The 17,830-nt window shown below is 31.9% G+C and overlaps 1 long non-coding RNA gene across 1 annotated transcript; it reads right to left on the reverse strand.

Annotated features, from left to right (window-relative positions):
* Nucleotides 1-14,011: 14,011 nt before the first annotated feature.
* LOC140803935 (uncharacterized) lies at nt 14,012-15,076 on the reverse strand. Its single transcript, XR_012111985.1, has 3 exons — nt 14,687-15,076; nt 14,470-14,590; nt 14,012-14,389 (listed from the first exon to the last, which is right to left on the reverse strand). It is a non-coding gene; the product is annotated as an uncharacterized lncRNA (long non-coding RNA).
* Nucleotides 15,077-17,830: the final 2,754 nt, after the last annotated feature.

Below are 17,830 nucleotides of genomic sequence, written 5' to 3' on the forward strand. Positions count from 1 at the left end.
ACAATAAAAAGTAATACTATTAGCATAAAAAATAATATTTTTTCATGGATAACCCAAATAAGATATCTGTCTCACGAATACGACCCGTGAGATTGTCTCACACAAGTTTTTGTCTAAAAAGTAATATTCTTAGGATAAAAAGTAATATTTTTAATGGATGACCCAAATAAGAGATCTGTCTCTAAAAATACGATTCTTGAAACCGTCTTATATAATTTTTTGTCTATAATAACCACCCTAGCGCTACCCACTTTTTTGTGGTTTTTGTTTGATTTTAATGACAGAGTACCAAATTTGGTAATGTTGTGGTCCTCTGACTGTTATTGTATTTCTTGTCACTAATAAAGCTTTTATTTTTTATTTAATACATTGGAAGTCCTTTAATTTATTAAGTAACTAATAATTAACTATTTGGTTAGTCAGTTGTAGACTAACCATTATTATGATTTTGTGATGTCTCATTTCTACCTGATCCCCCAATATGATAGGGCAAACTTGTATATTATTTTCATTCTTATTATTTGTGATCCGAGTAATTTTATTGTCAGATGATATAAAAAATCTTTATTTTTGAGACGAGTCAACTTTGCTCGTATTTACAACGAAAAGTAGTATATTTGGTATAAAAAAGTAATATTTTTTTCATTAGTGTCCCCATAAAATATACGTCTCATAAAATTGACTTGTGAGGCAATCTCACAGGAGTTTTTGTATTTCACATGAGAATGACGTGACACCGACATAATGCTGACTTGTGTAATAAGCGGTCTCATTTTAAAATATAGTAAGAGTGAATTTATACAGGTAATTAATATTTCGCAATTCTTTTTGCAAAATGTTCTTGATGATAACATTCTTTTATCAAATAAGTATAACTTTTTAAGGATAAGTTCGATCTTAATTGTAAAAATTCTTATTTTAATTTTCATTAATAAATTTGTTTATTTAATTTAAGGCAACACTAATATATTTAATTATATTTTCTTGACAATGTTGTATGAAAAATTGATCACATTTAATTTGCGTGCAGAACGAACACGTGTGCTTTCTCCCTTTCATAAGCTAGGTAAATATAGCTGCTGCCTCTATACGCAGTAACTGATTCAAAATATGTTCAAGTAGACATTTTAAATCATAATACCGTGCCCAAAAAAAAAAAAGAAAAAGAGAAAAGACCATATGCTTAACTCGTATTCGAGTCGAATTCGAATGTGTGATACCATTGTCCCACATTTTAAAAATGAAAGATTTAAAATGAGTTTATTATGGCTTACAATGGACTTCTATAGCAACTTGGGTTAATCATTTTCGTAAAGCGAGGACGAATACGAAGTAGTTGCTATATGGGCTCATTATACAGTCACGCAGGCGCGGGCCCGGGCTCGGGATGTGACAGAATGGCATCAGAGCCGGTCACTGACATGGAACATCGAGAAATAAGTGCTATGTGGGGCAAAGTGCTATGTGCATGAGAGCCACCTCTTGAACTTGCGGGACAAAGTGCTACATGACGGGAGCCACCTCTAGATTCTCGGTGCTGGTGGATCGAGGGGTCAGGCCGCGACGAGTACGTCGCGTTCTGAAGGAGGGGTGATTGTGATACCCTTGTCCAACATTTTAAAAATGAAAGATTTAAAATGAGTTTATTATGGCTTACAATGGACTTCTATAACAACTTGGGTTAATCATTTTCGTAAAACAAAGATGAATACGAAGCAGTTGCTATAGGGGCTCATTGTGCATTCACGCAAGTGCGGGCCCGGGCTCGGGGCGTGACAGAATGCGTTAACTAAGCTTAGGAGTTATTTCTTCAACAAATTAGTGCTGGTTATTTTGTGTGTGTGTGTATATATATATATATATATATATATATATATATATATATATATATATATATATATATATGTATGTATGTAGCTAGTTTTTTAATTAATTAAAATTAGTGAAATATTTAAAATTTTGATTATTCAACCGTTGCTTAAATTGGATCGGTCCTAAATTCGATTGGGTGGATTCGAAGGCCTAACTTATAATAAGGCTGTGTCCCGAAGGGTCCCAACCAAATTGTCCACTAGCAGTTCTATGAGGTCTGAAAGTTGCTAGTGGATGAAGGAATCTAGCACGCATGTATATATATTAATTACATTTTAATGGTTTTCTTTAAATAAGAAAATAATATATTTGTGAAAAAAGTGTATGTTTGATGACAAAGCATGTGTCTTGCATTGAGCAAGTATATTAAAAAAAGGGTGACTCCATATGATAACTTAAGTTGGTCGAGTACGTGAAGTTTGAGGTTAAGGTCTCAAGTTCGAGTCCATATGTTTGAGTATATTTGCAATCTTTTGTAGGTCTATGTGATGTTTATGGTTTACAGATTATTGACATATCTGAGGTTTTATCCGGTGCATACTATAAAAGTAGTGAACTCAGGTCCTAGTCCTAAAATAATTAATTGGTCTTGTTTTTTTATTTTAAATAATGTTTACACTATATTTTAGGCTTATGAAATGGTAATATCGATAACAATTTGGGTTAATCATTTTCGCAAAACGATATTGGATACAAAAGTATTACTATAATAACTTACTGTATAGTCCCATTTGCGTAGATTCGTTACAACTAAAAAAAATGAAATTTTATATATAAAAAATATCAAACTTTAAACTCCTTAGTTTCATAGAGTTGTCGCTAAGTTTTGGTATCACCTCAAAAATCTTAGGTGAAAGAATCAAGGGGAAGTGTTATGGTGAATATTTTTGAAGAATTCCAAATTTATGTTGTAGCTATATGTATGTATATCGAATTATACATAATTTATTATATAAAATTCTAAAACTTCAAGATTTTTTTTTGAAGATATTGATCGATGATATGTGGGGGGTCTAATAATGGAGAAATGAGATGTTATTATTATAGTATTAAATATTGTAAAAGTGTATATAAATGTGAATATTTATCTATATATGTGTGATCTAATGATTTATCGAACTTACCTTTTAGAGTTTATTTATTCAATCAATCATCGGCATGTTAAAATTCATGCAATGTCCGATTAGTGCAGCGAATTAAAGACATTTATTCTTAAACGTCGGAATTTCAAATGGGTTAATTCTACCGTAGCGACGAGGTTTTGCCTTAATGACTACGTCGGATCGTATTTCAACCGATGTTTGCAGGGCTGTGCCTATCATGTAGAGGCATGAGAGTCCATTGACTCAAGCCCGTTTATTTTATGTGGCCATAATTTTTTGAAAATTTTATTATATATTAGTGTATGTTTTTCCAACAAAAATATATTATTTTGAGTTTTTTCATAACAAAGTCATTATCTTCCCCAGACTTTATTCCACAAATTCCAATATTCAATATTTCTTACAATTATATTATTAAAAATATGAATATTATAATAACTAACTTTGGTAGGTTGGTATCTCCATATTTTTATTACAAAAATAAATTCTTTTTGTTAATCTCAATTTAATATTTCATGTATTTATTCTATTTTATAAAGTTGAGGATATGATAGTAACCGCCTAAGAAGGACACCAACTTTTTTTCCAATTTTACTCTTATATGATAATAATATTATACTTTTGTTTTTTTATCAACAATCCATTGAGTCCCTCCATAATTTGTCAAATTTCACTTTAGTCCATCGATAATGATAAAAAAGACTGTACACACAGATCGCGTGTGCAAAATAGCTAGTATTTCTTAAGTCTTAACACGCATAAAAGAAAAAAATTGCTTTGCCTACTCAATGTTTAATTAGTGGACAAAATATTTTGACTCTATTTTTTAACTCGCTCAATCCTCATGCCCAAACGCTACTAGTTCGTGTAAAATATTTGACTACAAAGAACCTATTGAAAAAAACGTTCGCCACCGCTTCTTGTCGCCAGCAAGCGGCACAGTCGCGCCTAGAATCGAGATTCATTTGGTGTTATTCGATTAATAGTGAATTCCCTTAAAATCTAAACCATGAACTTTCTCGTACAAGATTGTTTTGCTTCGTCGAGCACTAAAATTTTGTATCATAGCACTAGACCAGTAGTATTGCTATAGTATCCGACAATTCCATCTGTTATCTACAATCTGTTCGGCGAAATGTATAAATCTGCTTTATAAGGTGATTTTATTTATTTATCATTTTGGATATGTTTGATCTTTTTATTCGTTTATTTTTTATATTAATTCTATTATATTGATTTTATTCGAAAAAGTTGTTTTTGAACTAAAAAATATGAACACACGATGAGAGAATTTTTTAAAAAAATTAGTCTCGGGCCCAAAAATTGCTAAGATCGGCCTTGGATGCATGTAAATAGATGTTATATTTTAAACTGAGTCGAACTTAAAAAGGGCTAAAACTTGTGTGAGACGGTTTTACGGGTCGTATTCGTGAGACATATATCTTACTTGGGTCATCCATGAAAAATTATTACTTTTTATACTAAGAGTATTACTTTTTATTGTGAATATCGGTAGGGTTGACCTGTCTCACATATTAAGATTCGTGAGACGGTCTCACATGAGACCCACTCCTTAAAAAGTTAGGCCGCTTTCAAATTTTTTAGTTGGAATATATATGCACGAAATATAATTGATAATCATATAATTTTCATAATATTCCAAACGATATATAAATTAACTTATATCCTCGATTTACTTATCTTTTTCAAGATGGAAAATCAGCTATTACTTCAATAATATTACAATAGTCACTCAACTGTAGATTGGCTCTCGTATAAGGAGAATGCAACGAGGTACTGATAAACGCTTGCTCGCAAGACATAGCTCCCTGATCTGCGTCGTCTGCATGTCGATAAAGGTCCATGTAATGCCCTTTTCTCACATCGACTAGTGCCATTCGTAGAGCAGCCAATGCGTCATTGTACGCTTGCGCGCATCGGGTTAGCACATCTTTTAGTTTCGGATCCGATGCAAAGGATAATCGTTTGTTAATATCTGCCTTGGTTCTCGCAGATTTATGTATGGCTCGAGAGATGGCCATTTTCCCTAGTAAGGGCATGGAAGCGGTTCGGGTGGCGGGATCGGACCCGAACACTTTCAAGCAAAAGTTTGGGTCTGTAGTTTTATCGCATACCTTTTCGAGAGGTGTAGGCGTAGCATGTGTTGTTAGAAATAAACATCCATTGACAACAAGGAGAAAGATCGCCTTGTAATTAAGTGAGGATCCCATTTTTTCTTTTCTCAACTTTTTTTTTTTGTTGATTTGAGGTTTGTGGGATTTAAAATTTTTGAATTCGGATATATATAATTAGGCAAATCTTTCTATCAAGGTAAGTGGATTAATGTGTGAAACAGGCAAATAAATTAATGGGATTTTCTCGATATATCTAGACCAATCAGCTCCAAATCATAGTTATTAATCAAGATTTATTGCAAAATTATAGGTTGGATACTTGTTTATTGAATAAGATATGGATAGTTCGATCCTACCCCATAGGATTTAGATGGTCCAGATTTAGCCACATTTGTGATTTAAAAAAAAAATAGTGAACCCCATGTACTTGTGGTTAAATCTGGACCCTAGATCTACACATGGGGCACTGCCCCCACAGGTAGGGTGAAATATTCCATAAGATATGGGTGTTTTATTCATTCATGACATTTCAAATATGAGATTAGATTCTAACAACACGATTGAAATTAGAAATAGGAAAATATTTTTTTTCCCAATAACTTTTTGTATTTTGAATTTTAGTCTATTAAGTTTTCGAAATTTGGTTTTGTTGCACGAACTTTGATATTTTTTTTTGCTTTTGATGTGATACAAAAAAATGCTGACGTGACGGTAGAAAAACGTAACATGACATTAAAAAATACCGATGTGGTATCAGAAATTACTTAATATCCCGATTTCACATAAACAATTGGACTAAAATAGTTAAAAATTAATTTACTAAAACAAAACTTTGAAAACTTAATAAAACAAAACCCAAAATTGGACAAGTTAGACTTTTGACAGAAATTGGACAAGTCATTAAACCAAAATTTTTTTTCACAATCAAAAAATATGTGAATTTTAAAGTATAAAAATGTAAAATTATATCATTTCATTAAAAATTACAATCACTTAATTTTTTTTTTTAAATGGAGCATTATCAATCCCTTCCGAGAGCTTCTCCCCCCATACTTTACATTATATATCTTCTTAGTACTAGTACACTGACGCACGCGTTGCGTACTTGTACGATATTTTTTATAATTTATTTGCTTTATATTTAAATGAGGATCAAAATATATTTATAAGAAATAGTGAGTTGCTACACTGTAATTTTGATATATGAACTAAAAAAATAAATAGAAAAAAAAGAATAAAAAAACTCAGGTAGGAATTGTACCTACAACCTCATGACTAAGAAACAAATACTTTATCTGTTAAACTACATGTAACTTGCATTAATTTTTAATACTTTATTAATATATATATAATTAGTAAACCAGACCATGATACCAAAAGTTAGTTACTCTAAATGTCTTTTACTTAATAATATAGTATAAATATAGTATAGATGGGAACTAACAAGAAAAGGACATTAGGTATATAATATTTGTCTAAACCAATCTGGGTTTTTTTTTTTTAAAAAAATATGTAGATTAGCTCTTGGAGAAGGCAACGAGATATTGATAAATGCCCGCACGCAAAGAAACAACTTCCCCACTTGCGTCATCTACATGCCCTAAAAATAGTAAAAATAAATTTTAATTTTTTTATAAATATTTATAATAGATTCGTATAACACCTTTAATTAATCATTTTTGTAAAGCGATGACATATACCAAATAGCTTCTATATGGTTCTATTGTGCAATCGCAGGCCTGGACCCAAGCCGTGACAGAATGATATCAAATATGGTCACTAGCAGAAACACCGATAAATAAATGTTATGCAAGTCAAAGTGTTAATTATGTGGGTGAGAGTCACCCCTTGAACCTGCATGACAAAGTTTTACATTATGAGAGCCATCTTTTGAACTTGTAGGAGTAATATCTAGATTTCCGCTGCTGGTGGGTCTAGGGATAGGCCATGAAGAAGACGTCATGTTCTGTAAGATAGGTTATTTTTGTAATACTCTTGTCTCACATTGGTTGGAATGCTTTATAAAAGCTTACAATGCACTCATATAATATCTTTGGTTAATCGTTTTCGTAAACAAAGATAAATACGAAGTAATTTCTATATGTACTTATTGAATAGTCGTGCAGGTGTGAACTTGAGCCTGGAGCGTGACACATATAACACCCTTTTCTCATATCAATTGTCTCTATTCGTAGAGCACCCAATGCATAGCACGCACAACTTTTAGTTTGGAATCCTATGCGAAAAATAATCATTTGCTAATATCAAACTTGGTTTTCGTAGCTTTATTGTGGCTTGAGCGATGGTGATTTGCCCTAGCCCGGGCAGGGAAGCGGTTCGGGCCGGGTGGCCTGATCGGACCCCAACACTTTCAAGCAAAAGTCTATATCTATGGTCTAATATTGTATATTTTTGGAGAAGTGTTGGCGTACGTAGCATATATTGTTACAAATAAATATCAATTGACAAGAAGGAGAAATATCACATTGTAATATTTAAGGAAGATCACATGGTTCTTTTCTCAATAATTTTTTTTTAATTAATTTGTAGTTCAATATTTATTGCAAATTATAGGTTGACTACTTGTCTAATGATTAAGTTTTGGGTGTTTCATTAATTTATGACATTTGTCGTCAAAGATGAGATTAGATACTATCAACATTAATGAAACTAGAAATGGGAAAAAATAAGTTTTTTTCCACAAACTTTTTCTATTTTGGATCTGAGTGAAGAGTGAGTCTCATGTGAGACCGTCTCACGGATCATAATCTGTGAGACGGGTCAACCCTACCCATATTCACACTAAAAAGTAATACTCTTAGCATAAAAAGTGATACTTTTTCATGGGTGACCCAAATAAGAGATCCGTCTCACAAATAATACCCGTGAGACCGTCTCACACAAGTTTTTGCCCTGAGTGAATTAAGTTTTCAAAGTTTAGTTTCACTGCACTAATATGATTTTTTTTTTCTTTCATTGCTATTTTTTTCAGAGTATTGACGTGACACAAAAAAATGTTAATGTTACACCAAAAATAGTAACATGACATTGAAAAATATTGACTTGACATCGTAAATTACCGAATTGTAGGTGTGTCAACCGGGTGGGTTGGGTCGGGTTTCGGGTCAAACCGTGAATTTTTTTTCAACCCGAACCCAACCCGAAGCAACCCGAAAACCTCCAACCCGAACACGAACCCGTATAATCCGACTCAACCCGTCTAACCCGCCTAACCCGAATTTTATTTATTTATTTTAAATTTTTTTAAAAAAATTAATGAAAAAAATTTAAAACAATAAAAAATAATAATAACATTTTAATTTAAACACATAATAACAAAATTTCCGATTTAAATTTGAAAGTCTAATCATAGAAAATTTAAAGTATATTTACTAAATCAAATAAAAAATTGTTAAAAAAATAAAAATATGCAAAATAAATATTAAATGATGAAAATTTATCATATAAATATACAATAAATTTTGTTCAAACATACAATATATAAAAATATAGGTACTATTTCAAAAAAAAAAATTCGCGGGTCAACCTGCGACCCAAACCGAAACCCGCCTAACATGGCACTAACCCGAATCCACCCAACCCGAACCCGAAAAAACCCAACCCCAACCTGATCTTTTTCGTGTTGGGTCGTGTTGGGTTGACGGGTCGTATTGCATTTTGACACCCCTACCGAATTGTCCGATTTCACATAATAAGAAATTAAACCAAAATAGTTAAAAAAATAAAAGTTATTGCAGCAAAACCAAATTTTAAAAATGTAATGAAACAAAACCCAAAATCGGACAAGTTAATGAACACAAAAAATTATTTTTCCCAATTAGAAATATAAATACGAAAATATAAAATTATATTGTTTCATTAAAAATTACAATCATATAATTTTTAAAAGGAATAAGATTTCTGACCAATCAACTATCGCCCCGTGGGCTTTGACATATAATAACTTACATTCTGGATATGTATTATTTTTAAAAAGATGAAGCAATAATAGCTATAAATTCAACAATATTACAGTAGTTACCCAAACGTAAATTAGCTGTCGTAAGAGGAGAAGGCAACTTGGTTTTGATAAACGCCTGCTGGCAAGAATTAAATTCTTCAGTTGCGATGTCTGCATGCCGATAAACGACCATGTAACGCCCTTTTCTCAGATCGACGGGCGCTATTTCTAGAGCAGCCAATGCCTTATCGTAGGTATGCAGGCAATAGGTTAGCACAACTTTGATTCTACGATCCGATGCGAAAAATAATCGTTTTTTGATATCTGCCTTGGTTTGTACAGCTTCAGGTATGGCTTTTGCAATGGCGATTTGCCCTAGCCCGGGCAGGGAAGCGGTTCGAGCGGCCGGATCCGACCTGAACACGGTCAAGCAAAAGTTTTTGTCTATGGTTTTATTGCATACCTTTTCGACGAGAGTGAGCGTAGCATGTGCTGTTACAAATAAATATCCATTGACAACAAAGATAAATATCATGACCATGTAATTAAGTGAGGATGCCATTGTTCTTTTCTCAAGGAAAAAAAAATTTGTTGACTGTGGTTTGTGGGATTTTTTATTTTTAAATTCAGATATATTATTAGACAAATCGTTCTATCAAGGTAAGTGGATTAATGCGCGAAAGAGGCAATTAAATTAATGGGATTTTCTCGATATTTCTAGAGCAATCAGATCCAGATCATAATTATTTTTTCAAGATTTATTGCAAATTATATGTTGAAATTTGACTACTTGTTAAATGAATAAGAGATGGAATACTAACAACATGCATGAATGAAATTATAAATAAGAAAATAATTTTCCCCCTAATTTTTCTATTTTTTATTTTAGTCCACTTAGTTTTCAAAGTTTGATTTTAGTATAGTAACTTTGATTTTTTTTTTCAGTCTTATTTTACAAAGTGTTGACGTGGTATCAATTGCGCTTAACTTTATGATGCAACATCAGCAATTAAATCAAAATACCAAAAAATCAAATGTATTAAGTAGCAAAACCAGACTTAAAACTTTATGAAACAAAACTCAAATGATGTTAGTTAGTTGAAAAAAAATTATTTTCTCAATTAAAATACAAAAAATTTAAAAATTAAAAATAAAAAATATATTGGTATTTTTTAATAAAAAAATTACACTAATAATATCAACTTTTTTTTAAAATAGAGCAATATCGATGCTGACAATATGGCCCTAGGAATAAAACCCTACATTATATTAAACTAGTTTTAATAACCTCAATTTTTGAGGTATTTTCCCAAGTTTGTTATGCAGCATATGATTTTTTTTTCCATATGAAAGATATTTTTTTATATTTGTATAAGGATTTTACTATCAGATGAGAACTTTTTCAGGAAGTTATTGGATATTTTATATTGATTATATTAATGGATTTATTAATTTGTTAAGCCTAATTTTTTTAGTATTTTAGAGTTTTAATGGTAATGTGATAATTGAACAATTGATGAGAATACTTAAAGTAAATATTACTAAAAGATGTTTGAGGATTCTTTACTTCATATTAAAGTGCTTAGGTGATATATTTATTAGTCTTGCCACTCTATTTTTTGAAGATATGAAAATATAGACTTTTATTGAATTTGTAGAACCATCAATAACAACAGTGTAACAAGAGACTAATTTAAAAAAACTAAAAGATATGAATATAATTATCTTAACTCTCATGGCAAGGAAAAAGCAAATTTTAGTATGCTATATGTAAAATGGATTTACAGAGGTGGTAAAAATGTATTACAAGGCAAAACAAATTCATAGAAATAAGAAATGAAAAACAACTTTTATATATGTAGATTAGATATAGTACAAACTAAAATTCTTAATAGGTAGATACAAACAATTTATAACTAAGCATTTTATACAGCACAAGGAAAACATTTGCTTATTTATTTAGTGGACAATCAGTTGATGTTGATGCATGCATATCTTTGATATATAATTCTTTTTCAATATCAGTTGCATATTCTAGCAAAAGAGAAAGCTTTGCTTCCATTGTAAGCACTCGCCGGAAGATGATCGTCCATACTGAGTTAGAGTAAAAAAATTTCATCATAACTTCAATTTCTTTTCGAAATAGATAGCTGTAGTAACATTGTTCACAGTCGATACAAGTACAATATGGGTTGTTTTCCATTAGATTTGATGATGAAAAAAAGATATACACTACAAGAAAAATGATTTCCCGCAGCACGTCATCAACAGCGTGCATTAAAAGCACGCTGCGAATACTACTTTTCACGGCATGCATCCATATGTGCGCTGTTAATAGTGTTTCACTTGATACTATTAACGGCATGTATTAAAAGCACGCTGCGGATAGTAGTATCCGCATCATGAATTTATGTGTGCTGTTAATAAATTATATAAACGACAGCGTGCAGTTATATGTGAGCTGTTAATAAATAACCTATGCAATTTTCGCAGCGTACAATAAAGGCATGCCGTTAATAGTATTATTAACAGCGTGCATGTTTATGTACGCTGTTAAAAGTAAATCATTTTTTAAAAAAATAAAATTATGTTTAGACATTAACGGCGTACATTAATCGCACGACGTCAATAGTATTATTCACGGCATGCATATTATTAGCACGCTGCAGAAAATTGTTTTGAATTTTTAAATTAGCGACGATGTCAACAAAACCGTCGCTAATTTAAAGGTTGCGATAGTATACAAACCGTCGCTATCATTAGCGACAGTTTACATGGAACTGTCGCTGATTTAAGATCGGCGATAGTTCAATAGAAAACCGTCGCTAATAATACAACTTGCTCAAATCAGCAACGATTTTTAGACAACCGTCGCCAATAGCGACATTTTAGTGGACAATCATCGCTAATAGGCGCAAATTATCTATAAATATCCGATTTCCGTTCCATTTTCCTCCACACCACATTACACAATTTATGGTCCGTCGCCAATTAGCGACGGTTGTGTCACAAACCGAAATTTTAAATTTTCTATGAATATTAACGGCGTGCATTGCACGCTGCGGATAGTTGTATTAACAGTGTACATATGCACACCGTGAATAATAGTATTAACAACGTGCACATGTACGTCGCAGATAATTTTTAACTTTCAACAGCTTGCAACTTTGCAGCGTTCAATGCGCGCTGCAGAAAGCCTATATGTGCGCTGCGGAAAGCCATTTTTGTTGTAGTGATAGCTAATAAAGAGAGTGAAAGTATGGTAAAATAATTAACTAACTTTAAAGCAATAAATAAGGTAAGTAGATATCTATATATGGCAAAAGAGGTGGTTTTTTTAGATGAGTCATTAACAACTACTGATATGTATTGGATTAAAAGCTACTATTTTCAATAAAAAAAAGCTAGTCATCACATGGTTTATTTTTGACATTTGTAACGTTGAAGCAAGCTTAGTCATCATTTTTTTGTGTTGTGTGTCAAAAAAAATTAACATTGTTACAAACAATAAAACAATTTTCAAATTGGAAGGAATTCAATTTTTTTTTTTGTCGAGCAAGGGTTTGTACTGCATATCGTAACGTAAAACTAAACATATAATAACATTTGGTTGATAAAAAAGTGAGATAAGATATAGCTAATATGATTAAGATTTGAGAATTTTAAAATTTTGAGTAGGAAAAAACGAAGTTTAATGAAAGAAATAAATATTGTATATGAAGTTATACCTGAAAAAAGACAGTAGGGAAATTGATTTCATTATTTAAATGAATAACTTTAAAGCATATTTCAATTAATTTATGTGGGTAGTTTTAACTATATGGTTCATGGTGATGTTCATTATAGTTCTAATTTTGTATGTTCTCGTATTATTTGGTAGAGTTTTTAACATATTCATACAACCATAAGAAAAATTGAGGTAGAAAAGGTTGTGTTGAAGATAACTTGTCATTTAAGAGATTGGATGGCAGAATATTTTTTTTTATCTAAATAAACTTTTATTAAACGAGTCTTTTTCTTCTAATTTTTATTGAGTAGTGAGTTTTTTTTGGCTAAAACTAAACGATTAAGATATAATCAAGTTACCTGAAATTAAATTTCTTTTCAATTGTGCATTGCAGCAGCTGAATATAGAAAACAATAGCATATTAACTCAGCAAGTATAACATCAATGCAAATCATAGTGATAACATGTGCATAGTATTGGTCTGCTGATTATTTTGTATATAGTTTTGCATTCAGCCTAAAGTTTATGAGTTAGCGTAGCATTGGCTTGTTACAAAGAGAATATTACATGAAGCACATTATATCTGGCAGTGCGCTAATTGGAGGCGAACCGTTGTCTTGAAAATTCATTCATAGTTTGAAATATACAGAATTCACAAAATACAACAATTTAACTTATTTGAGGAAACTTCATTTCTGGCAAAAATCTATAGATATACCAAGAGGCTTAAAAGCAACAACCTAGAAAACTAATTGCAATGGGCATAAGAATCTGAATTAATTGAAGCATGCAAATCATCTAATATTCGAGAACATCAACTGTTAGCCGGAAGTGAGTGCATTTTAGTAAAGGGTTGTACCTCATAAACAATGGATGGCTTTGAAGCTGCAGAAAGGCTAGAGCTCTTGTTTCCCAATTTATTGTTGCAAATTTTCCTTTGTTGCTTGAACTGCGTAGCAAGAAGGTTATGGTATTTATCGACTCCGAGTTAAATGGATGAATACTGTGGAAATAACTGTAGTCTTCAACATAAATAAGATACAACGTTCTGTAATAGCATTTATGGCATGGTTAGCAGTAGAAGAATATCACATATACATAAGAGTTTCTAGAGGGATTCTATACGTATGTACATTTCAAAAAATTTTCCTATCCTGTTTACGTCAAAACATTTATAAGAAACTTGCTGTGTAGTAGTCGTAGTAGTTTTAAAAACTGAGTACATTATAAGTATCTCAGTCTTCTTTAGCATATTTCAGATCTCTCTGTGCTATATCTTCTTTGGAATTGAGTTCTCTTTTAACACTTGTAATGGGATGATATTCAATCTGATTTGTTGGAAGAGGTGCTTCCTTTACTGTTGAGGAGCTTTCTTGAGAATCAAGTGTGGTAACATCTGGCAGCAACTCTTTGTGCACATGTAAAGATAAGCTCTTTTCTTCAGAAGTGTGCGATGTTGATGATGGTTCAATATAACTGTGTTCCTGACAAAACTTCTACCCCTTGATTCATTTCTAGATGTTATAATTTGGAAGAGAAATTGCAAATCTTTGATTTTTTCATTGATTTCGTAAGATTTAAGTTGTCTTTTCTGTTGTATGTAAGTTAAATTAAATATAAAAGATATGGAAAGTTTTGTGTTGAAGAAAACTCTGTCTTAATCAATTTTACCTCGTGTTCAGTTGTAATGATCTCTTCTACTGACATGCCTAACAAGATTATTGCTTCCTTGTGTTCCACGTAGGCATTCAGACTCTCAGTCCCGTCGAATAATTCTGCCTGAAAACGTAATCTGTATGGAAATAGTTGATGACAATGTAAGGTTTTTACTATTTGGAATAAAATTATTAGATATTATTATGTTAATATCTTAGGTATTTAAACTAACAGTGGTTTTGGACTTGGAAAATCATGATTGCAGTAGAAACACGTGAATTCGTATGTATACGCAGATCCAAAAGGTCTAGAACAGCTTGGGCATGCTAAAAAATATAGACTGCGCTCTAGATCAGTAATATTTAGTCTAGCCCTAACCCATAAAGATTTAACCGATGAGTAAAAATCTAGTGATATTAGGGTGTACTCATGAAATTTATAGAAATGCAAAGTAGTGTTTGAATGAGTAAGATATTACCATTTCAGTCAGGCTTAGAATTTGACTGATTCTGCGAATCTGATATTCAAATGGTTGGTATATGCTCTGATTTTCTTTCTCATACAGCCTTTGGGAAATAACAGCCTCTACATATTCTTTGTTAGATTTCATCCTATGAAAGTTTTGGTGTGTAAGTTACTTTTTTTTTGTATTTATAGAAAGCTAGCATACTTAAAGATAAACATAAACACTTTTATTTCGGGCCAATTTGGATTCGAAGTTATTGTTAAGAAAATATCAGGTTTTCCATAACGTTGAACTAAAGTTATAGTATCCATATATCTTCTACGCATATCTATAGGTCCTCCAATAAATGACGTAGGTAAGATTATGTGTTTTCCAACATCAAGGCCCGTTTGGCAACCTTGTGTAATACTATAGTAAACCACGATATACCTTATTTCGTAAACGGTTTTGTATGTCTGTAGTCCTGAAAAATCTCACCTCGATGTTTCAATTTTGAAGTACATATCAACTATATATTGTTGAAGAAGCCTTCCAATATGTAATAGAAAAGATTTATCATATTTTCTTATTTGTAACTTATAACAGTAATACTCACGACATGATACCGTTGACCTTTGAGTATTGCGCTTGCTCAAATCTACATGAATAAAAAAACAACTTCATAACATAAGTAAATGTACACATTGGAGTACTAAAGTTTAATTTTATGATTAAAAAAATTGCAACCTAGAGTCACCTTTATTTTCAGTTTGTATGACATGTTCAACATTTGTGAAACTTTGGATGTCGTAAATGGTTTTGGCTTCTGCATGTCGGTTTAGGGCGCATTTTTTTTTTTTTTGCATTTGATTCAATCTTGCAATTTTATGATGCCAACCAGATTCCCCATTTGGAAATATGAGAGGATATTGCATAAGATCATAACAAGCAAAGTAGTGTTTGATTATCTGAGGGTGATTATCTTTTGGATAAACTTGTATATGATGGCTTGTACATTGTTCATGTTCATTAGATTCTAGCCATATTCCATCAACTTGAGACACTATAGGCTTATTAAGAGTTCGCTGGTCAATAATAAGGTCAGCTTGCAAGGAAATTTTATATTCGCTCAGATTTTTTTAATGCTATTAAGGCTCCAGAAGAAACTTGCATATGGACTCAGTGATAAACTATGAATCAGTTTTTGTATAAGATTTTCTTTAAACTTTGAGCTTACACACATTCGATTCGATATTTCATGTTCAGTGTCAAAAAAGTACAATTGTAAGTTTTTAGGATTTTCGTTATTTGATGGTATTAATTGATCCATGAATTGATAAAGTTGACCTTGTACACAAATGTGTAAATGCCATCATTTTTTCTAGCTAAAGATTGTCGCAATGGACTCCAAGTGATGTAAACGCAAACATATTATTGTAACTACGAACACAATTATTGAATTCTCTAGCATCTTCAGCACTACCACAATATAATTGTACTAAATCGGAAGGCATTTCTGTAAGTAAAATATTTATTTATCCCGAGGCACAACAGAATGTCGGTGGTTCTAAGTAAATACGCTTTGCATCACAAAATTCACAGTTAGGCACATCAGGTAGCAGGTCTGGGCAGTTGACTATAGATTGCAACAAGTCTGCCTCAACACAATTTGTATCACCGCAGTAGATATTTGTAATTGGTTTTTTGTATTTCGCCGACTATTTTTTGCCATTCTACATATTCCAAACAAGCATATCTTCTTTTAGGCGTGTTTTTTTTCCATATTGGCATCTAAGGAATTTTGTTTGTGTGAGTGTGACGTTATTGCGAAATTGACTCACTAAATGAAAATTTTATAGTGTAAATAGGACAAACGTTTATGTATTTTAAAAAAGCGAATTAAAGCGCAATATGACACATATGCAAGGTGAGTAATTTCTAAAATGTTGCAAGCCAAACATGAAACTGACGCAACACAAACATGTATAAATAAACCTTATGCAATAAAATTTTTTAACCAAGAACCAAACCTATATCCTGCTCGGGTTGAAGAACCTAGCATTTTTTCCGTACGCAACTCTTCAACGAGGGTGGGCTGCACCTTTAATTGGCTGCAATAGTGTCCACACAATTCTACAGGGGAAGTTATATAAAAAAAATACAAATTACAAGAACACTTACACTCATACTCATATTTTCAATCTAAGAACTGGTATATTTCAAAGCAATTCACACATTAATTATTTTAGGTATTCTTAAGCACGTTAACACACAAATTCATGTATAACAGAAGACAAAAAACCGTACAACCATGGGGATTTTGTCGTTAGGCGACTGATTGCACAGAGCGTGCCAATCCAATGCATTGACAAAAGCAAATAAGCAAACAAAATCCAAAGAAAATGAGACGAACAACAATGATAAGACTAACTGAGGCAAAACGAAGCTCCAAGAAGAACACAACAAAAAAAGAAAATTGACCCAGCAACACTTTTGAGTCCCAAACCAAAGAGGCAACACTCGAGAATGAGGATGATGAACTTGTGTGCAGGTGAGTAAACATAAAATTAAACAGTCAGAGGCTAATAATCGGTTAACTCGACCCTACCCCTGCGGGCAGTGCCCTCCCAGGATCTCAGCCATTGATTTTACATGGTGATTAAATTTAGGCCTTTGATTACCTCATGGGGTGTATGTGTGTTTAAATTTGGACCTTTGATCACCTCATGAGAGCAGTGCCTCACAAGGTAGGGTGAAATGAACCCTAATAATCGTAGCCCAAGCAAACAGAGAATCACTACAAGAATTCTTTTGTTTTTATTTATGCCTTTAGGTTTTTAAATAATCTTATAATACTTAATTATAAAAAATATTTTTTTAAAAAATAATTTTCATTTTTTATATTCTGTATATTTTTAAACAAAAAAAATT

This window comes from Primulina eburnea, chromosome 10 (genome assembly GCF_022965805.1).
Source record: "Primulina eburnea isolate SZY01 chromosome 10, ASM2296580v1, whole genome shotgun sequence".
Lineage (NCBI taxonomy): Eukaryota > Viridiplantae > Streptophyta > Magnoliopsida > Lamiales > Gesneriaceae > Primulina > Primulina eburnea.